This window comes from Macaca thibetana, chromosome 9 (assembly GCF_024542745.1).
Source record: "Macaca thibetana thibetana isolate TM-01 chromosome 9, ASM2454274v1, whole genome shotgun sequence".
Lineage (NCBI taxonomy): Eukaryota > Metazoa > Chordata > Mammalia > Primates > Cercopithecidae > Macaca > Macaca thibetana.
In genome coordinates, this window is record NC_065586.1 from 53,972,179 (window position 1) to 53,995,617 (window position 23,439).

General features: G+C 45.9%; 1 pseudogene; it reads left to right on the forward strand.

Moving 5' to 3' along the window:
* The first annotated feature begins 678 nt into the window (after nt 1-678).
* On the forward strand, nt 679-22,772 carry LOC126962250 (nuclear pore complex-interacting protein family member B12-like; annotated as a pseudogene).
* Nucleotides 22,773-23,439: the final 667 nt, after the last annotated feature.

Here is a 23,439-nt window from a genome sequence, read left to right on the forward strand (position 1 = left end):
ATACCCTTCTCCTCACCAGCTCTGTATCCTTTATTAACACACATGAATGGCATTGTTTGGAGCAGCAGCAACTGCATGTGAGTCAAATGCCATGTGCTTTCCATTGTTTCACCCATCACAGTCCCCAGGGGTGGGTACATTCACACCCCAAAGTTCACTTCTATTATGTGAGCCAGGGAAGCAGTATACTAGACATTAGCAGTGTGGGCTCTGGAGTCAGGGGCCAGTTTCAAATCCTGCCTCCACCTCTCACTAATTGAGAGGCCTTGGATGAGACATTTAGTCTGTTTATCTAGAAAACAGAAACAAAACACTGCTTACAAACACAGCTGTGACAGGAAACACATTACATAACCACTGTGAACCATTTAGCACAGAGCTTGACCCAGTAATAAATGCTACGAAGAAATATATTGTGGTAGTGAAGACTTTAGTTTTTGGAATTGGATATACCTGGGTTCAAATTCCAGCTCTTCCAGGGTCAACTGTGAAAACTTGGGCAAGTTTCCAACTTCATTAATCCTCACCTTTTTCCAACTGCGAAATGGGGCAAATAGTGCATACAAAACTCATGGCCCACTGCTTGAGATGAAGTGTGTGCTCCATAAGTGATAGCTTTAGCTACTTGTTATTTTACTGCTATACCAGAGAGAATGCAGCTCAAGCTAAACAGGCAAGATGGAACATCTAAGGCGATCCTGCAGAGCTGCCTACCCTATGCGGCAACCCTATGCGACCTCCATCTCCAACACATGGTAGCAACAGTTACTTAGATGGATTGTGTTCTATGTACTAGGCAATGAGCTGAGAGTTTTATATTTTTGTTTTACCTGGGACTAGGTATGGCGGATCTTAATATTTTGGGGGCCACAAGTACTGTATCAGCCTGGTTCCAATCAACAGAAACCACAGGTGGTTTATGCAATGGAAGTTTAATATAAAGAATTATTCAGCTATGATAAATGAGCAACTATATGATGTAAAGAGAACCTTATAGGGCTACTCTCCCTACAAGTGGGGAAGAGTATCCAAGAAGGACAATCTTGGAATGGGGCCCCCTCCCCAGGCTGGAGATCAGATATTGTTGGAGAAGGTATCATTGCATCCCCCTACATGGCAGAGAGATTTGCTGGGTTGCGTGGTCTAGAGCTGGTTGCAATTATTGGACAAGCAGGAAACAAACCTCCACAGCCCATGTCCATACTGCTGGGTTGAGTGTATGAGCATGTAGAATGATTGGGTCTCCAGTATGGACAGAAGGCATGGATTGCATGGTGCCTGTGTTGGGAGGATACTAAGTGGGTGATCACCATACCAGGCCAAGACTAGTTGCCTGGGACCTTCTGGGCACATGGCTGGAGCAGAGCACCACTGGATCTCCTCACAGCAGCCAGACCCAGGAAGAGAAGCTCCTTTCACCTGCACTGTTCTCTCAGCACCCTCCACTGAGAAAGCATCACGTTAAGCTCACCGTAGAGGAGAAATGCTCATGGAAATCCTGTCCATTGTCACAGAGCAGCTATTAGTGGGTAAATATGGAGTTGAGAAGTCATAAGTTGTAACTGGCATAGATATTATGGGGCATTTGAAGAACGCTGTGAACACATATGCATGGGTCCATATATTCATGCGTGTGCACGTATGTGTAATTATTCACACAATTCACGGTGGATACTACTTCTAGGGTGTTCACAGACCCCAGGTAGAGAGTGCCTGGAGGGAAAATTATCCAAGGCAGGCCCATTCATAGTTCCAGGGCAGCCACAAGAAAGCCTCCGTTAAGCAGCAGAAGTCTCCAGGGCAGGTGGGGCTAGGCAGCATGAAAGAATTGGCCGCAAGAGTTCCCAACCCTGTCCCAATTATGCAGGGTGACTTTTCTTTCTCTTCCTTCTCCATTCCCTTCCATATTGCTTATGCACCCAAAGGGAGACTTGAAGACTCTCTAGCAGGGCAAGGCCATTTTCTTTCGGCGTTTTTCTCTCCCCAAAATCCAGCCGATTATCAGCTTAGACACACAGTAGGCTATGTGCTATGAACAACAGGCATCCTGGATTATTTTACAAACTCATGGAGAGTCATTTTGAAACCGCCATCACCTTTGCAAAATTAGGACTGAGACAGTGAAAGAAAGCTAACTTAACCAACTCCATCTTGCTTCTAACCTCCAAGCTGTCTTTGTTCATTCCTGGGCATAGGCTGAACTAACTTTGGGAGAAACTTAGTTTGTAGTTATAGTTTAAACAAAGATAGTAACAGCCCTTTCCCAAAGCAAACCTCCTTCTTGTCTGGGGACCAGACTAACATTAGGCACAGGATTAGAAATTATGGTTCAGGAGTCACGCAGCTGGAGGCTGCAAGATTCTGACCCTCCCTCAACTGCTCCTGAGATCACTGTTTGAGACATTTTGCAGACCCTGCACTTGATGGATCAGCTGGCACCACCCAGATAGAGAAACTGGCTCGTCTGATCTTGCGGCCCCCATCCAGGAGCTGACTCAGCGCAAGAAGACAGCTTCGACTCCCTATGATTTCATCCCTGACCAATCAACACCCCTGGCTCACTAGCTTCCCTCCACCAAGTTATGCTTAAAAATTCGGCTCCCTGAATTCTCGAGGAGACTGATTTGAGTGATAATAAGACTCTAGTCTCCCCCATAGCCGGCTCTGCGTGAATTACTCTTTTTCTACTGCAATTCCCTGCCTTGATCAATCGGCTCTGTTGAGGCAGCGGGCAAGGTAAACCCCTTGGGCGGTTACAATCTTCCTCCTTCAGCAACTCCAAGTTCCTCGTTGATAGTGGCAAACACCAGTTGCCGTATTTTCTACTGTTCCTGGCACAGAAAGTCCCTGTTCATGGTCCTGCTGGACGTAAGGGCCCAGGTGCTAAAAAGTTACCTCCCACCTCACCCCAACCTCATCAGTGGGGCTGGATACTGGCAGTGGGCAGAGGAATAAAATTTATATATATATATATATATATATATATATATATATATATATATATATTTGTTTGTTTGTTTGTTTTTGAGACGGAGTTTTGCTCTTGTCGCCCAGGCTGACATACGATGGCACTATCTCAGCTCACTGCAACTTCCGCCTCCTGGGTTCAAGCAATTCTCCTGCCTCAGCCTCCTGAGTAGCTGGGATTACGGGCGCCTGCCACCACACCCAGCTAATTTTTATATTTTTAGTACAGATGAGGTTTCATCATGTAGGTCAGGCTGGTCTCGAACTCCTGACCTCAGGTGATCCACCTGCCTTGGCCTCCAAAAGTGCTGGGATTACAGGCGTGAGCCACCATGCCTGGTCCTTTTTTTTTTTTTTTTTAAATATGTCATGCATTTATTTTATTTTTATTTTATTTTATTTTATTTTGAGACAGACTCTCACTCTGTTGCCCAGGCTGGAGTGAAGTGGAGTGATCTTGGCTCACTGAAACCTCCGCCTCCCAGAGTCAAGCAATTCTCCTGCCTCAGGCTCCCGAGTAGCTACGATCACAGGCCACGCCCTGCTAATTTTTGTATTTTTAATAGAGATGGGGTTTCACCATGTTGGCCAGGCTGGTCTCAAACTCCCAACCTCAGGTGACCCACCTGCCTCAGCCTCCCAAAGTGCTGGGATTACAGGCTTGAGTCACTGCACCTGGGGAAATGTATTTCATTAGATGTTCAAAAAATGTACGACGCATGAGTGGGACTTTCTGCCTCCATCCCACATCTGCCAGAGCAAGGAGAGAGCCCAGGAGCTGGGGGTATTCTGGGTAAGACTCCCTCTCCCTCGGCCACATTGTCATTGTCACAGTGAAGAAGACCCCTGGAACTCCAACTGTTCCTGGCAATCCCTCCTTCCTCCCCCACCACAGACTCCCCCCACCATCATTATTTTCCCTGAGAGCATCAGGACCCATCTCCTTAGGGCCTTTATCTCCATATACATCAGTCACTCCAAGAAGCTCAGGCCCCTGAGTCATCCCTTCCCTTATCTCCTAGGCCTGAGTCCACATATAGCTCTATGTGACTCTCTCCACCACTCCCCAGCCTGCATTTTTCCCCTTAGCACATACATCACCTGACATATCACACATTTGACTGGCTTGTTAGTCTCCCCCGATTGAGGGTGCGGTGTTCTGTCTCTCTTGTTTGACCACTATCCCCCCAGGATCTACAAGGTGTCTGGCATGTAGCAGGGACTTAATAAACCTGTGTTGAGGAATGAATGAACAAACAAAAGCATCTTTAGTGTCCTCCATTCTCTGGACCTCAGGCTCCACTGCAGCCTAGTTAGTCTTGATCTTCAGGCCTAAACAAGGCCCAAACCACAGGTCTTCATCCATACTGGCTTATCCCACCTATCTAGCAGTTTCCCAGGCTGGGCTTTGGAGACAGGTGGGCTTGGATTTGAATCCTGGCACTGCCATTATGAGGCTTTTAATACCTCTGTGCCCCATTTTTCTTATGTGTAAAACCAGAAGGATGCCTAACTCCTGAGAATGTGGTAAGTGAATTAAATGGAAAGTATGTGTAAAGAGCTCAGCACAACTCCTGGCACACAGTAAATGCACAATAAATTGTGGCCACCAGGGAGGCAATAGGGCAGGGTGAGGAGGAGCAACAGGCTTCCTCTGGTGCCATCTCCTACGAGTTGGTAGAAGAAGCCTGGCGCACTGTGCACAGTGGATTCTGGTCAGGCCCTGAGCTCAAGGGGAAAGAATCCCATGATTGATTACTGATGTCTGTCATGGGCATGGAGGCCGGGCAACAGGGGAAGGTGAAAGAGAGTAGCAGCCCCAAGCCATACATTTGCCATCCTGATCTAGAATTTCCACCATTGCTCCTTTTCTTGTGCATATCTTGACTGTTTTTAAGGGTGAGAGGTCCCCTGTTTTCAACAGTTCTTTTCTGACTCCGTAATTTCTCACCCACCCCAGCCCTGAAAATGGTGTAGTCTGCTCCTCTGAGCCCCAACACTCTTTTCTCTGCTGTTCCTTTATTACTTACCATGTAGCAGTTTGGTTTTTAAAAAATTTTCTGACCTCCTTTCCACACATATAGTTGGAACATGCCTTCAGGGTAGATTTCACCTTAGAAAACTAACACAGGAAAGTGCACAGGGTTGCAAGTCAGAAAATCTGAACTTGTTGTGAATTTGAGCTCATCACCTTGCCTGTTTCCCCAGGCAAGGTGTTTCCCCAGCTAAAAAGCAGAGCCCTAAGATGCATTTGCAGCCCATGGTATCCCAGGGCTGTGGTGGGAATCAGCATTTCACTGGGCTCTATGGAGAGGAAAAGCTTTCATGCCGGGCACGGTCGCTCACGCCTGTAATCCCAGCACTTTGGGAGGCCAAGGTGGGCGGATCACCTGAGGTCGGGAGCTCGAGACCAGCCTGGCCAACATGGTGAAACCTCATCTCTACTAAAAATACAAAAAATTAGCCAGGCATGGTGGCTGGCGCTTGTAATCTCAGCTACGCAGGGAGCTGAGGCAGAAGAATCTCTTGAACTCACGAGGCAGAGGTTGCAGTGAGCTGAGATTGCGCCACTCTACTCCAGCCTAGGTGACAGATTGAGACTCCATCTCAAAAAAAAAAAAAGTGTTCATATTCCCATTGGGTGTCCATGTACCCGCTCCTGCCACCGGGTCTTAAACCCGAGCTTCTGCAGATGCTCAAGATGCTTTTTCAGCAAGGTGGGTGGTAGGATGAGGCTTCCAATGGGAGCAGCGGGCATTTAGCAGGCACTGACAACAAGCAGAGTTTGGAGAATGGAAAAGAAAAACCAACTTTTCTCGCCTTAAACTGGCAATTGCAAAGTTGAGAGCTGGGAAAGCTAAATTCTGCCATCTGCCGGTCATTTTCTATGTTAGCAGCATCAAAGTAGCCATAGTTTTATAAAGCTCTTGTTTAAACTCAGTAAAGACCCAGAGGGAGGGGGTGGCATTTACTGAGCACCTCCTGTTTATAAGTAACTGTCTTCAAGTGTGCTATGGCTACAGACATAAATTAGCCCTGGATGTTGCTGATAAAGAGAGCACAGATTCCAGAGAGCCAAGGCTGCCTCTCAGTGACTGCATGCCTTAAGCTCATCCTTCAAGCTCTCTGAACTTCAGTTTTCTCAGCAGATAGATGGACCAGGGTGATCTCTAAGGATCCAGAGGAAGGGCCTTAGAAGATGAAGAGGATGTTGACAGATGGATACTGAGAAGGAAAAGAGGAGGGCATCCTATGCAGACAAAGAGGAGGGTGTCAAGGGAAGCCCTGACACGTGTCTCCTTACCTCATCCCCTTGTTTGTGAAGCCGAGGGGTGAGTTCCTGATCTTTAAGCGCTTGTCCACCTCTGACTTCTGGTCAAGGGAAAGGATAGAGGAGTTGGAAAGACTTCTTGAAGGAAGAGTGAAACAAACACCTGTGTTATAGGATCTACCAAATTTAGGAAATAGAACCATGTAATTACTTTCAAAATATTCTTTTTTTTTTTTTTTTTTTTTTTTTTTTTTTTTTTTTTTTTTTGAGACGGAGTCTTGCTCTGTCACCCAGGCTGGAGTGTGGTGGCCGGATCTCAGCTCACTGCAAGCTCCTCCTCTCAGGTTCACGCCATTCTCCTGCCTCAGCCTCCTGAGTAGCTGGGACTACAGGCACCCGCCACTTCGCCCGGCTAGTTTTTTGTATTTTTTAGTAGAGACGGGGTTTCACCGTGTTAGCCAGGATGGTCTCAATCTCCTGACCTCATGATCCGCCTGTCTCGGCCTCCCAAAGTGCTGGGATTACAGGCTTGAGCCACTGCGCCCGGCCAAAATATTCTATAATTTACCTACACATTATTGTATATTTTATTTACAACATTCTACTGTTGATGGACATTTAAATTATTTCCCATTGTCTCCAAGTTTGTTTGTTTTTCTGGCTTGGACATCTATGTGCATGCATTTCTTCTTCTTTTTCTTGTTTTTGTTTTCGAGACAGGGTCTTACTGTGTCACCCAGGCAGGGGTGCAGTGGCACAGTCACAGCTCCTTGCAGCCTAGGACTTCTAGGTTCAATTGCTCCTCCCCGCTCAGCCTCTTGAGTAGCTGAGACTACAGGCACGCACCACTATGTCTGACTGATTTTTGTATCTTTTTGCAGAGGTGAGATTTTGCCATGTTGCCCAGGCTGGTTTCGAACTCCTGGGATCAAGCAATCCTCTCGCCTCAGACTCCTAAAGTTCTGAGATTACAGCCATGAGCCACTATAACCAGCCATGCATGCATTTCTGTCAATTACATACCCAGGGATGAAACTCTTGGATTGTAGAGGGTGTACATTTCCAACTTTATAGATCATCACAATTTGTTATCCAAAGATGTTGCACTAATTTAAACTCACGTCAAAAGTATGTGAGTTCCTATTGTCTAGTTAGGCATGAGCAGGACAGGAGAGGGCTCAACCCCCACCCTCCCACCAGTAATGTCACCAACCATCAGGTGATTGTTAAACTGTCTCTAATAATGGGTCACAGTCTGCACCAGGGAAAGGCAGTCTCCTAATAGAAAAAACTTGAAACTGGTGATCAGCAGCTTCCCGATAAGATCTCAGGAGTTGGGAGAGTGGGCTCAAGCATGCACATTAAGAGGCAAAACGGTGGAGTTTAACTTCTGGGGACATTCACCTGGTAGGGGAAGAATGCCTCAAGTGAGCATGCTCACAACTCCAGTAAACACACTGCATGCTCACCGCCCAACTGCTAGCAGACCACTGCACATGTGGACAGCCCACACCTAGGGAAGAATCAGGGGAGAAGGGATGTAAAACCCTGGAACTGTGTCAACAGATATAGATAAACAGATAAAACCCCAAGCCAAAGGTCAAACAGTGCACTTGATCTCTCAAGTCGCCCCTGGCCCTCTTCCAAGTGTACTTTACTTCCTCTTGTTCCCGGTCTGAAGTTTGTTGCTGTTGTTGTTGTTTTGAGAGAAAGTCTTGCGCTGTCACCCAGGCTGGAGTGCAGCGGCGCGATCTCAGCTCACTGAAAACTCTGCCTCCCGTGTTCAAGTGATTCTCCTGCTTCAGCCTCAAGAGTAGCTGGTATTACAGGCACCCGTCACCACACCCAGCTAATTTTTTAAAATTTATTTTTATTTTTATTTTTTATTTTTAGTTGAGACGGGGTTTCACCATGTTGGCCAGACTGGTCTCAAACTCCTGACCTCATGTGATCTGCTCTCCTCAGCCTCCCAAAGTGCTAGGATTATAGGTATATGCCACCGAGCCTGGCCTAGGTTTTTAAAAAACTTTCACTTCTGCTCTAAAACTTGCCTCGGTCTCTCATTCTGCCTTATTATGCCCTTGGTCAAATTATTTCTGCTGAGGAGGCAAGAATTGAGGTTGCTGCAGTCCCCTAGGGATTGTCCACCAGTAACACTATGATTCACTGGAAAGGCTTGAAATTGTCAGATTTTTAAAGGTTTGCTAATACAGTGGGGTAAAATGTGTCTTACTGAGTTTTCACTTATTTTTAATAGAAGAAAAGGCATACAGATGTATTAATGTCTGGGGCAGGGGAGAGTCAGTGATTTCCCAACCTCCCAATGGGCTACAGAAGCTGACATACCCTTTTTCATAGGGTAAGGAGGAGATAGGGAATGTAGACAATTCCTTTGAGGGGCAGCAAGTGATGGTTAGGAACAATGATCAACCCGGGAGACAGAAATTCACTTGTAAATAATTCTCTTTGGAATTGAAGTCTGAGAGGCAGGCACTGTGTTATGGAAAAGACCATCCATCCATGTGTGGTTGCATTCTTCACTCTTCTTTTGATTTCCCAGCTTCTAGGATGTCCCAGTGTCTTCCCTGTGGATCTCCCAGTACCTGCAGGTCACAGAGTAACACAGGCTGTGGCAGAGTCACCTGGGCCTCTCAGAGCAGGGAAGACCAAGCACTGGACACCCAATTTTTCCACAGTTAAAAATACACATGGCCGGGTGCAGTGGCTCACGCCTGTAATCCCAACACTTTGGGAGGCCAAGGTGGGTGGATCATCTGAGGTCAGGAGTTCAAGACCAGCCTGGCCAACATAGTGAAAACCTGTCTCTACTAAAAGTACAAGAATTAGCTGGGTGTGGTGGCACACACCTGTAATCTCAGCTACTCGGGAGGCTGAGGCAAGAGAATCGCTTGAACCCAGGAGGTGGAGGTTGCAGTGAGTCGAGATCACGCCACTGCACTCTCCAGCCTGGGCCACAGAGCAAGACTCCGTCTCAGAAAAATAAAAAAAATAAAGAAAAAAAATACACATGTGTTCATACATTTGTTGATATTTTGAGGTTTTTTTCTGAGAAAATATGTATTTCATTTGTCTCTCTTTCTATTGTTATCTTTTTCTTATTAATGTGTAAGATTTAAAATATATATTCTTTGCCAGACGCAGTGGCTCATACCTGTAATCCCAGCACTTTGGGAGGCTGAGGCGAGAGGATTATTTGAATCCAGGAGTCCGAGACCAGCCTGGGAAACATAGTGGGATCCAAGTCTCTACAAAAAACATAAAAATTAGCTGAGCATGGTGTCATGTGCCTGTAGTCCCAGCTACTTGGGAGGCTGAGGTTGGAGGATCACTTGAGCCTAGGAGGTGAAAGCCACAATGAGCTATGATTGCACGACTGCAGTCCAGCATGAGTGACAGAGGCAGACATCCTCTCTAAATAAGTAAATTAAATGTGTATTGTAGAAACAGCTCCCTTATCAATTATGTGTATTGTAAATATTACATCCCATTCTGTAGCTTGCCCTTTTACTTCCTTATAGTGTCATTTGAAGAATAGAAGTTTTTAATTATAATGTAACTGTGGTAGGCAGAATTCTCACGACCCCTCTTACAGTGAGGTTGACACTCACTGTAAGCCTCTGCCCTTGTTCTGCAGGTAGTGAAGGCGTTTATTGTCCTGACACCACAGTTTCTGTCCCGTGACAAGGACCAGCTGACCAAGGAGTTGCAGCAGCATGTAAAGTCAGTGACAGTCTCATGCAAGTCCCCAAGGAAGGTGAGTGAGGGCAGATGGAAGGGGTCTGGTGCCCCTGAACAGCTCCCAGTGCTCCTGCCCCATGTCTCATAGGGTGGCCGTGCAGGAGGAAGCTTAGGCAGTCACAGAACTGGCTTTTTCTTCTGCAGAAGAAGGAATTTGGTTTAGGGATGGGATGGCATAGTTGATTTATTTGGATGGAAATCGCTACCTTGTGTCAGAAACCCAAAAGGAATCATTGCCGGCATATTAACCTAAAGACAAAAATCAGTCAAGTGCCCAAGGATATTTTTAAAAAGGTTATTTATAATTCTGTAAAAATTAAAAAAGACATCCAAATCAGCAGCTTCCAAACTTTTTCTAACATGATTCATAGGAAGAAATACGTTTTGTTTTGCAACTCAAAATATATATACATACATATAACAAACAAAAATTAATAGAATGGTATTTATCTTTATAAATGCAATGCATTCTGATATGTTTATTTTAATTCAATGCCTTGTGCAACCTACAAAAAGTCAAACAATAGAGAAATAAACTTTTCATAAAATTGAATATAATCCTACAATTTAAAATAATGACTTAGTTCTTTTATATTTAACATATATCTCAACACATACTAAGAGAAAAAAACACTATGAAAAAGTATATATGGCATTATCCTGTCTGTTTGACAATAAAGTGCAAAGAGATACATACGCCAAAAAGTTAGCACTTCCTTCTTTGTAATACTTTGCTACATTGTCTGAGTACCGACAGTCAATACACATTATGAAGCTACATGGCTAACATTGATTGAGTACTCACTGTGTATGCCAGGCCCTGGGCTCAATGCTTTACATGCATTTTCATTTCATTAAATCCTCTCCTCAACCTGAGATAGCACAGCAAACCATTTTACAAAAACAAAACTGAGGCTCAGAGACTCAAAGTCAAATGCCCGAGGTTGCAGTCAATAAGAGGAAGAGCTGAAACTGAAACCTACGTGTGTCTGACAACCAGTCATGTTTGGAGGATAGGCTAGTCTGCTTTACAGAGCATGAAATAGATGGTTCATGCCTGCTGCGATGGGCTAGATATCACTGTAAGTAACAAACAGCCCCAGACAATGGAAATTTACAACACTGAAGGTTCTTATCCCGCTCATGCTGCACGTCCAAGATGGCTCTGCTGGGCCTTGTGCTTCACATCCCCTCATCCACCAACAGGATAAAGGAGCAGCCTCCATGCGGAACCTGTCAACTGCTCTAAGAGATGGAGGAGAGGGTGGCCAGTCTCAATGGTTCCCAACTCTTCTGTTTTGAGGTGACACGCTTCACTTCCACTCACAGCTCCTGAGTCACATCACATGGCTACATCCACCTTCAAGGGGCCAAGGGGAGAACCTGACACACTCGGTGGCTTCCATTAAGGCCACCATATGGTGTCAGCCTGTGTGGGAGACTGTAGAGGGGCAGAGGAGGAGGGTGGGGAATTGGTAGGATATGACAACAGGACTAAGTCACTGTGGATTTCCCTTATACTTAACCAGGTGGAGTTTATCCTGGAGCTGCTGAAAACCGTCACTGGAAAGATTAAACAAGGTGAACTTCGGAAAAGGAGCTTGGTCAGATGTAATCAGCAGTGAACTTGGAACCCACTGTGCACCTTGGGCAAATCCCTGGCCACTTCAGTCTCCCCACTAGGGTGGGGTGATGATGGGACATTGAGAGGGTTGATTTGGAAAAGTATCAGGAGTGCCACATTTCCAATGTTTTTCTTTTTCTTTTTCTTTTCTTTTTTTTTTTTTTTTTTTTTTTTTTGAGACAGAGTTTCATTCTTGTTACCCAGCCTAGAGTGCAGTGGCACAATCTTGGCTCACTGCAACCTCCGCCTCCCGGGTTCAAGCCCTTCTCCCATCTCAGCCTCCTGAGTAGCTGGGACTACAGGTGCCCATCACCAAGCCCAGCTAATTGTTGTATTTTTAGTAGAAATAGAGTTTCACCATGTTGGCCCGACTGGTCTTGAACTCCTGGCCTCAGGTGATCCACCCGCCTCGGCCTTCCAAAATGCTGGGATTTCAGGAGTGAGCCACCGCACTCGGCCTGTTTTTGTTCTTTTAAATTGCATTCAGTTACTCTGCTTCCTCCAAGTCCTCTCTGTGTCTTTAGAATTTCCCAGGTGAGTACTCAGATTGGAGTTGCAGGTAATAAAATACTAATTTCGACAATACCCTGTGTGGAGCATTTATTCTGGGAATGAACCTGTGTTAAATGCCCTCCCCCTGTAATTCTCCCTAATCCACAACCTGAAATATCTTGGGACCAGATTCTCCCTCCTGGCACCAGCTTCTCAGGGTAGCCCTAAGCACCCTTCAATGGCCGGGACACAGGGGTCCAGGAGGTGCGCCCCATGTGGCTCTAGGCACCTGCCTGTGCCCTGGAGCGAGGTCCCCGGAAGGCCGGGGCAGCCAGATGTCCAGGGTGGTCAGCCTTGGCTTGGGGACTATACTTGCCTGCCAGACCACCTCTGCCTCCCCCACCCAATGGTCCTTCGTGTCCCCCAATAATGCCCATGTGCACATGTGCCCCAACCTAAACCTGGCATGTGTGAGTGAGGGCCCCAGCCTCTGGGCACCCAGCACTCTTCTAGCCCTGCCCGGGGCCTAGGAGCCCTGCCCCTAGCTATCCCCTGTAGGCACCTACACATCAGAACTTCCCAGTGACCCAGGAGCTCTGTCCCTGAGCCCTTCCTAGAGGACCCCACTCATTCACCCTCCCAAGGCCCAGGTTCCCTCCAACCCAGAATCCACCCACCACAGACAATCTTCCTTCTTTCAACATAACCCTTTCCGGGCACCCAGAGTCCTTCTCACACCCCTGGTCACAGTCCTGTGACCTGACTCTTTCATGCCATCCCTCCTTGGGACCTAAGGGGGACCACCAGGGGGCCACCAGAGGCTCAGAAAAGCAGGGGGCAGAAAAGGCCCAGCCTGGGGATGAGAGAAGCACATACTGTCCACTTCTCACCCACCTCTGGAGGTCAGCATTGCAGAGGCCTCTCTGTGACTGCCAACTTCCGAGGTGCACAAACCCAGGAACTCACAGGGAAATAAACAGATACCACAAGCACAGAGGCACAGAGGCACAGAACCGCCCCAGCTTCACCTGGGCACTCAGGTGTATGGCTCACGGACAGGTACACACACCCACACCAGGAGGACACAGATACACACACAGAACCATGAGACACAGCCCCACAGGGCTGACTCTACACACAATGGACACTCACGTGCACACCCACACATGCAGACACACACGAACTGGCACAGACCTACAGGCAGAGAATCAGACATAGAACACAGACACTACAGAAACATAAACACACAAATACACAATCAGGGACACCCAAAGGAGAAGCAAATTCACATGCACACACCTCAACACATATACAAAGATACAGAAGCCAGACATACACCGGCACTCCCACAGGGGGCACACATGCCAGAGACACACACATTACACAATCAGAAACACAAACACAGATTTGCACAACCAACACACACTCGTTCAGGAAGAAAGGACACCCAAATGCACACAAAGATAGAGAAAAACACAGAGCCATCCAGAGACAGCGACACAGAGACATAATCACAGACACAGGCACTCAGATGCACAGACGCTTACATGCAGATTTACACACCCAAACATGCACACACTCCCAGACCCCAGACCACAGTACAACCAGAGGTGGCACTCCGGAGGGCACTCCTGGGGCCAGTGGAGAGAACAGACCCAGGCATGACCTGGCCCTTCTGAGCTCTCTTGGAAGAAGGTATTTTCCAGGTTTCAAACCCAGGGCTGGGTATGTGCCCCTTCCAGGGCCTACAGAAGGGCTGTGCCTGGGCCCTGAGATGCCAGAGAGAGGCCAGGGTTGGGTGACTCTGGGAACAGGGGCACAAGGTTGGGCCGGGGACCCTGTCTGGGTATGCTTAGAGTGGGGTGTTGCATGGTGCTTAGTAGATCTAGAGGTCAAGAGAGAAAGACAGATGTGTCCCCAGGACCATGTCCTGTACCTGAGTGGGCTGGTGCTCTCTGCCTCACAGTAATGCTATGAGGAACATTCTATATCGCCATCATCACCGCAATGACTGACGCTCACTCACAGGTGGAGGCACTGGGCTGGGAACACAGCCACCTGGTTGGGCCTCATCTGAGCAGGGCTGACCAGGGCAACGCTGGGTCCTGGGCAAAGCATCTCTGTGGCTCCATTTTCCTGGGGAGTCTCCAGCCCCAGTTTCCCCTTCTCTTAATGTTCCCTCCAAGAATCAAGTTCCCCCAGATCTGTTTCTCTGCCTGGATACACGCCCTCCCCCAACCACTCTGAACCTAGATCCCCATCTGTGCAAGGGGACAGTGATGGTACTTCAGGATCTCAGGAGATGACACCTGCGAAGTGCTGTGCTTAGCACAGTGGTGACAAGAGGGGCTGTGGTTTTCATCATCACTGCCTTTAGTGGCCAAGGACCTGCCAGGGTGCCAGTTCTGGGAAGAAAGATGCCCCTGGGAGGTTACAATGCTCAGGTACACAGCTGCTCAACCACTTCCTGCTGTCTTCTGACAGTCTTTGCACACAGCCATTAGCTCTCCAGTTGTACAGAAGGAATCCAGCCCAGGGTTGCACAGCTGGTCACCAGCAAAGCTGGTCTCACAACCAAGGTGCCTCGTCCTGCCAAGGGCTCCTGGTCAAGCCTCCAAGGGACCAAAACGGGCCCACCTACAAGGGAGTTTGACTCTGGCTTTGAGGAGGTGTTTCCTGGGCTACATGAGTGACTTCTTGTCGGAGGGCCCAAACCGTTCGCTTCTCCTTCCCTTCCCTTCCCTCTCTCTGCTTGGGCTATAATCAAGGTGACCCCGCAACACTTCATGGGCATTACAGGTCTCCCCTTCACTTTTGGGTTAATCTGACTTCAACTTCCCTTACTTGGTCTTTCCTTTTACAACCGAGACAACTCAAATCCGGGGCTCTTTATGCAGATGACAGCACACAAATAGAATTTAATTCCATTGTTTTGTTGTCCCTGTTTTTGTTTTGTTTTGCTTGTTTCTTAGGGTTTCTTTTTGTTTATGGTAAAGGCATTGGCTTTCCATTTACAACAGTGTTAGAATATTTCCTGTTTACAATAACTTCATGTCATCATAAATGGTGAAGGGAATTTAGAGCAGTGGTTTTAGGCTGCCAGAGGACTGAGTGAGTTTGGTCGCACTCTGTGTGATCAGGCAGAAGAAGGCCTTTGGGACATTTGAGGACAAGGCCAGGAAAGCTGATGGCCAGTTGGGGTGTCTCTCCTGGTCACCAGGCCCCTGGGTCCTGCCCACCTGCTTGACACTCCCCACCCATCACTCCTGGTGTTGCCAAGCCCTCTGGGTATTATGGCCAAATCCCCCAGGAGAGAAGCTGATGACAGAAGCTGATGAAGCTGATTGACATCCCCGGGAGGTCAATCATGAGAGTCAGCTTGGTTTTCTTCCCCTCATTAGGGCTCAAAATTTAAAGTCCACGCTCACAGGCAGTAAGATGGCATAGATAAGTGACATCATTACCCCATTTCAGATGTTAAAATGTCTAGGTGGATTAGGGATGATTTAAGACCACACAACCTTGTGCCACAAAGTAGAATTCCCAGGCCAGATGGAGACATTTTATTGCCATATTATCATCTTATCATTGAGGGCAAAGGCAGTCTTGTTTCATTTTGGATTATTTCTTATATTCGTATCTTACTTATAAGGGCACTTTGAATTTCCAAGCATGTGAGAATTTGTGGTTAGCTTTTTATCATTGACTTCTAGCCCGGTTGTACGATCAGAAACATGCTATGTGATTTGATTTCTCTGAAATAGGTTGAGATTTGCTTGATCAACAAAATAAGTAGGGTTAAATTTTGTAAATGTACCGTGTGTGCTTAAAGTGAATGTATCTCCAACACTTATTCCCAACATACAAGGATGATGGATGGATGGCTACCTGGATGTGATGGAAATGGCTTACTATTGGGACCTTCTACATCCTACTGGTTTTTCTTGCTTAGTACATGCATTGCTGAGAGGGGGCTGTGGAGCCTCCCACGCTGCTTGTCTATGAGGTTCTTCCTGCCTTCCTGCCATCATTCATTTATCATCTTTTGCAGCCAGGATTGACCATGAGGAACTCTGAGAGCTCAAGAAGGAAGGAGCGGCCCAGAAGCAGGGACAGGAAGCTGGGTTGGGGAAGACCAGAAATCAGAAGGTCTGCAGAGGTTCCAGAGAGGACCTGTCCTTGGGATGCCGGTTGTGGGGCTCAGGTGGGGAAGGGGGCGTTGGAAGAACACGCCGACACCTGAAATGTCCACTGTGAGGCACCACGTACCAAGGCAGGGGATTGGTGGAGAGGGAATATAAAGCCCCACAGGAGAAGGGATGGCGGAAACCAGAGCCCTGGTCTCCCTCCAGCTGCTCCTGAGCCTCCTGCTCTTCTGCCCCGCGCCTCCTGCTGCTCTGCTGATCGACTTTCCCCCTGACCTGTAGCTGAGCCTCCCACCAACGCTTGAGGATTTAGTTTGAACCGGATTCTTTCCCAGACACCTTTCTCCTCCTCCTCCTTCCCTTCCCTCCCCTCCCCTCCCCTCCACTCCCCAACTTCGATCCCGCCCCATCCCTTTCCCCTTCCCTCCCGCAACCCTAAGCCGCCCCACCTCTGTCCTGGCCGCCTCAGGGCGCCCTGAGAGTGAGGTGACTGCTCTTTTGGCTTCTCCTGCTGGGGTTTCCCAACCACCAATCCAGCCATGTGAGTAGACGCTGGTCCCGCGGGATTTCTTCCTTTTCATTGGACTGTGTCACAAGACGTGAAATTACACAGCTCACCCATGTAATCCCAACATTTTGAGGGGGGCCGAGAGGGGCAGATCACTTGAGTCTGGGAGTCTGGAACCAACCTGGGCATCATAGAGAAACTCCGTCTCTACCAGAAATTAAAAAAAAAAAAAAAAATTCGGCGGACCTGGTGGCGCTGCCTGTAGTCCCAGCTAGTGGAGAGGCTGAGATGGGAGGATCGCTTGGGCCCAGGAGGTGGAGATTGCAGTGGGCCAAGACCGCCCTACTGCACTTCAGCCTGGGTGACAGTGAGACCTTTGTCTCAAACAAAACAAAACAAAAGTGAAATGTAATCTGAGTTTTATGTCATCTGGTTTGATGACTTTTTAGGAACTTCTGAGTCATCCGTGTCTTCTGCTCTTGGGAGCTGCCTCCAGGGAGTCTGTGTCCAATCAGAGTATGGGAGCCCAAGAAGCCCCCCAGATGAGAGAATAAAGGGCTGCACCCTGCTGGGATGTTTGCAATGCAGGAGTCACTAGGAGTGACAAGACCAGGATGTGAATGAGGACTGTATTGTCCTTTGTTTTGTAAAATGTGTCTTGTGCAGACCTTTGATTTACCCAAACCAGAAAGGGTCTTAAAGTGCTTATGATTGTCCAAATATAAAGAAATGACAGGTTTCTACTTTGAAAGTTTTCACCCTGGCATTATAAAACCTCTCCACTACACTCAGGAGAGGGCGCTTTACGGAGACGAGAATACTTGTTCTGACTGGCATGCACCAGATTCTTAGCGAGGGATTTGGAAGTCTAGTGATGGGTAGCAACCACTACATCGAGGCAGAATCACCCCACATGAATGCCTCCAATCAAAGAATCTATTGTTTCTTTTGAGGCTATGAAGGAGAAAATGTGTTGAGAATCTTGGTTGGATTTTTTCCCATTTACCTGGCTGCATTTTCTTAGATCAGTTAAACTCTCTTCGCTACCTCACCTTTGAAGGCCTGGATACATTTTCCTCATTGCATTTTCTACTTTCACCCTTGCTCATGGCCATGGACTGTCAGAACCTAAGCTCTTACTGGCCCCATTGGACCTAATCTAGGTAGGAGCCCACTACTGATAACCTGCAACCAGATAGTTGTCAGGTGTGACAAGAGTGCCCAAGAGGGGATGAATTCCTGGTCAATGACAAGATGGCCTTTATCCTTCTTGTGCATTTGATCCACATCTTTAACCACTGTGTGCAGAGCTCCTACTCCAATTCGGACGGGGGCTCCTCAGGGACAGTGCATCCCTCCCAGGAGCCCAGGCTGTACTCACCTCCACTGTGAGGCTGGAGACAAAAGTGCTACAGAAGTCAAAGGCTGCTTTCCAGAGAGGTTTTATTTGCACAAAACTGAGTCTTGGTGTGTGGATTGGTCTGAATTACATTTTGAATTTATTTTCTCCCCCACTCTCTAGTGCTTGTGAAATAGTATGTGTGCCTTTTGTGGTGGTAGCCATACATTCCAGAACGTTTATATTGCTTTCCATGTAGATTTCCAAGGTTGCTACTGATTGCTTTAGGTGCAATGCTCTAAAATATGAAGGTGAACTTTTGTGATTGGTTATTTGGTGTTTCTTTTTTCTTTTTTTAGACGGAGTTTTGCTCTGTCGCCGCCAGGCTGGAGTGTAGTGGTGTGATCTCCGCTCACTACAACTTCCGCCTCCCAGGTTCAAGTGATTCTCCTGCCTCAGCCTCCCTAGTAGCTGGGAATACAGGCACACACCATCATGCCCAGCTAATTTTTGTATTTTTAGTAGAGACGGGATTTCACCATGTTGGCCAGGATGGTCTCGATCACTTGACCTGGTGATCTGCCCGCCTCAGCCTCCCAAAGTGCTAGGATTACAGGCATGAGCCACCGCGCCCGGCCTGTGTTGTGTTTTTAACTAAATTCAATTCTCACGGTTTTAATCATAATTCCAAAAAGACTTTGTTATGCAAATTCTTTTTAGCTTTGAAAATCTGACATGACGTGCACTGTGTCAGCAGCGAAGTGAACACTGATTTTCAAAAGTTAATGTTTTTAGAAACTTGGGCTAAACAACCATCTGTGATTATTTTTGTTGGAATATAACTTAGGTATAATTATTATAGCAGCTGTCCACTCTCAGTTTTGTGTAGATATAAGCATGTCTTCATGTCGTATTTTCATCTATAACTTTAAGACTTTTTTCTTATATTTTTCTCATTCTTCCATCATACAGTGTGAACACATTTTTTGATATATTACAAATAATGTAACACAAATTTCAAAATATTTATTTATTTATTTATTGTTTTGAGATGGAGTTTCCCCTTGTTGCCCAGGCTGGAGTGCAGTGGTATGGTCTTGGCTCACTGCAACCTGTGCTTCCTGGGTTCAGGCGATTCTTCTGCCTTAGCTTCCCAATTAGCTGAGATTACAGGCACCTGCCACCATACCCAGATAATTTTTGAATGTTTTAATAGAGATGGGTTTTCTCCATGTTGGCCAGGCTGGTCACAAACTGTTGATCTCAGGTGATCCACCCACCTCAGCCTCCCCAAGTGCTTAGATTACAGGCATGAGCCACCGTACCCACCCTCCACCTTGGTTATTTTTAAGCACTAAAATTTGCAACTTATTTCTGAATGAAGTCATCTCTTAATTGTATTTTTTTTTTACTTATGTTCTTTAAATTGCAAAGATTCATGTAATTCAAAAGAGAAGTGGGATCCAGAGAGATTCTTTTATCATGTGATACATGATAAATACATTCAACGTTATATTTCAGTTTTAAAAATAAGTAAATGACTTTAAAGAAAAGGTACTTTATACCTAGCTTGTCCAACCCATGGGTGACAGAGTGCATTCAATCCATTCATGAGCTTTCAATGCAGCCCAACACAAATTAGTAAGCTTTCTTAAAACATTCTGAGATTTTTTTTGTGATTTTTGTTTTTAGCTCATCAGCAATTGCTAAATGTATTTTATGTGTGGCACAAGACAATCCTCCTTCTTTTAATATAGCCCAGGGAAGCCAAAAGATTGGACATCCCTGCTTCAGACCAAGAAAAAAGGCACTCGCACTCCACATTTGCATGCCTAAATACCTACCAGCCATGCAAGGAATATGAGACTGGAAACTTCCAATCTTTCCTGAAGCAGTGGAATTGCCTGGGGGTATCTGAGGGGTGTGGTTAACTCTTGGAGGAGGTTGAGGGTTTCTAAGGATGATTCTTTGTAACTGAAATATTATAAATGTCATTGAGCCTTCTCATGCTATCAACTATTATTATTCCATGCCATCAATTTTCTGCCTGGGCATTTTCTTCCCGGGCCTGACTTTTTTGGAATTCCTTGGATGCTTATTATTATTGTTGTGTCCCTGGGAATTTCTACATTTGCCATTTTCTTCTGGAAAACTAGCCTCGGTGTGAGTACACTAACTTCCCCTAGAGGTGGGCTTGTAATCATAAATAAGAAATTATTTAAAACAATTTGTGGTTCTGGACTTCATTACGAATATTGGGTTTTATCCAAAAAATCAGGAAAATGATTTATCAGCATAAGAATTATGAAAAATCTGCCATTTAAATTATGGCAGATTTAAAAAAATTTTAATTAAACCTATTTAATTAAAAAATTAAATAGGTTTGTGCTTGTTTAATAGAATGTCAAACAGAGCTTTTGGTCAAAAATACTTTTTTTAACCCCTCTGCTCTTTATCAAAAGCTGGAGTATAAAGTTTCAGAACTTAAATAGGAAATTCTTTCTAAACTTTTCTGCTTTATAGTTCTACTGTGCGGGTGGAAGGAAAGCTTCCACTCTCCTCTCTAACGGTTCACTGCAGCAGAATACTAACAACTGACAGCTTAACAGGAGAAGGAAAACATGGAACCTCATTAACAGGCATAAACATGGAGCCAGCCAAAAAATGAGACGGCAAGAAGGGCCAGATGATTGATGCTTAAAGAGCACCCTCTTCTCGGAGAAAAGGGAGATGGAGATGTAGGCAGGGCTGCAAATGATTTTTAGGGGAAATGAAAGAGCCCAAGGAACAAACAGTTGGCCTGAGACAAAGTTCCTCTGAGATCATGAGGAAGAGGCGACAAACTGCAGGAAGGTGAAGGGCAGAACTGCACTGCCTCTCATGATGCAGAGAAAGCCCCAGAGAATCTCTTGGAACTGCCCTCTGAAGAATCAATGAAAAGTGTGTCTGGGCAGGGTAATGAGTGGTCATTTCGAATGGCATCATTCAAAGTCCATGTTCCCGGTTGCCACTGGAGAGGGATCAGTATGTCAAAAGTCTGTACTGGGTAAGAATGTGGCTGCTAAATTGTGCCATAATTTGGCTTTTGAGCATTTTTGTCCATTGAGTAAATCGAGCTCTACGTTTTCTCTTGCTGTTCATGACAGTAAAAGCGTGGGTGTCTAGGAGCTTAAGCATCTTCTGAACAATGATCCAAGAAAAAAGTGCTAATACCACAATGCTTTTTTATCCTCAAGGCAAGAGGAAGTATGTTTTATTTTTACAATCCAGATAATTACACATCATTTGGCACTGCCCTTCAAGATATGTAGAAACAGAAAATATATGAGTTATGAAGATAACTAGGCACATTGAACAGTCTCTACCCAACTTAGTCCTGAAGAGAGAATTTTTGATATGAACTGGGGGAAGTTTTATAATGTCCCACTTTTTAAATATTCCATTAAGAAAAGTTCAGTTGAGCTGTTTGACTTGAACCACTTTGCACCTTCTCATCTTTCTCCTGGTTATCTACTCCTCTGTCTCATTATCTCACAAGCAGGGACATCGTGGGTGCCATGAAACGTTCATGCCTCACGGTGTTTCTTTGCTTCTCATTTCTTCATGTGTTTGACATTTCTCCTAGCTCCAAACTGGGCCAGCTGCTTTCCCCATAAAATCTAGCAGTAGCTGTGGGGCACACGCGGTCGCTGCTCTTTCATCTTTGTAGATCACTCTTTGCTTCTATCGAACTCCTAGTACATGTTCTTTTTTTTCTATCCTATATGAAGAAATCAGAAAAAACATTCTATAAAGAACTTTAAAGATGTTATTTCATTGAATACATCAGGAATTTCAGAGGTATATGATGCACATCTGCAACAGGATTTGCATTGCATATTAGCCAAGAAGAGAACAAATATTTCATGTCTTAGAAGATTCAACTCATACGCCGTCTATATGGAATTCTTTGTGGGAATTGAGGCATTACTGAGAATGTTTTGCGTTAGGTTCCAACCCACCTCAGTGAAGCTGGTGTCAGGGACGGGAAAGTGGACTCTGAGTAGAGCAGGGACAGAAAAAAGATGCTCCGCAGAAGATCAGGAAGGAGCAGGGGGTGAAAAGTTACAAATTCTAGAACTAAGAGAACTGATCTTTTCAAACTGTGATTTAACCTGTGGTAAAATATGTATTACATGATAATTGTCATCTTAACCTTGTTGAAATGTACAGTTCAGTTGTGTGAAGTATATTCACACATCCGTGTTCAATTATTGTTTCCTGGATGTCTTTTCTCAAGTCTGTCTTAAAGTCATGAAATATAAATAACAGATCCACGGATTGACAGGGGAAAGCCTGGAGGTCCAACAGCCGCAGCCAGAAAGGTATGCTATCTGTCAGAGTCCCCATAGTGTGGAAATGAGTTTGCCCTGTTAAGGGAAAGAACAGCTTCCGGCCCTCAGGTTTCTCCCCTTCTCCTCTCTACACGCTAACCAAGAGCTCAGGTCCACTTGTATGCACACAATAAAAGGATTTTATCATTTCCAGGAATTAAAATGGGCCTAAAAGGTTTCTCTATGTCATGGAGATCTACGGAAGCTAAAGTGGTAGCTGATATCCAAAAGATGATGAAGAAGGTCAACAGTCATTGTGAAATCTCTGGGCAAAGAAAGGCCGAGGAAGAGTAAGATGTTCACCGACACAAATACTGTTGTATGAACCATGTGCCAACCAAAGTAGACAACTACAATGGCCTTGAGAATATTTTCCACAATATTTGTGGCAAATTCATTGGGTGCAAAATTGAGTTTGTCCTTCCTGCTTGATTAATCTGCATATTTCCTTTCCCTTCCTACAATCTTGATTATAATGTTTTAGGGGGAGGAGGAGGTCCAGGTACTGGCATTGTTAAATTCAATGCTTGCGTCAACTCTGGATTCATTTTCACAGCCTTTTGGCTTTTGGTCATATGACATTGCATTTTTCCTGCCACATGACTAGTCTTTTTTGCTGAATGTCAGTCACTGGTTAAAAAATATTTAGCAATGAATTGAGGCCTACTAGCATGTTATCTTGCTGCAGAAAAGATGGCCGTCTATTTCTGGGGGTGGTCAGGGGTCCTAGCACACCGACACAGCCTCTATACCGGCAGCAATTGAGGTTATCAGTGCAGGTTCAGTCCCTGCAAAGGTCAGGGTATTTCCTGTCCACCTCTATTCCTGGCATGTGACTCTTCCGGGTCCCAACCAGAACCAGTGGACTTCAGTAGGGATCCCCTTCACTGACAGAGCCTCAATCTGCTTGTTTTCCATCCAATCCTCCACATGGTGCAAAAGCTGCTCTGCTTCTTTGCAT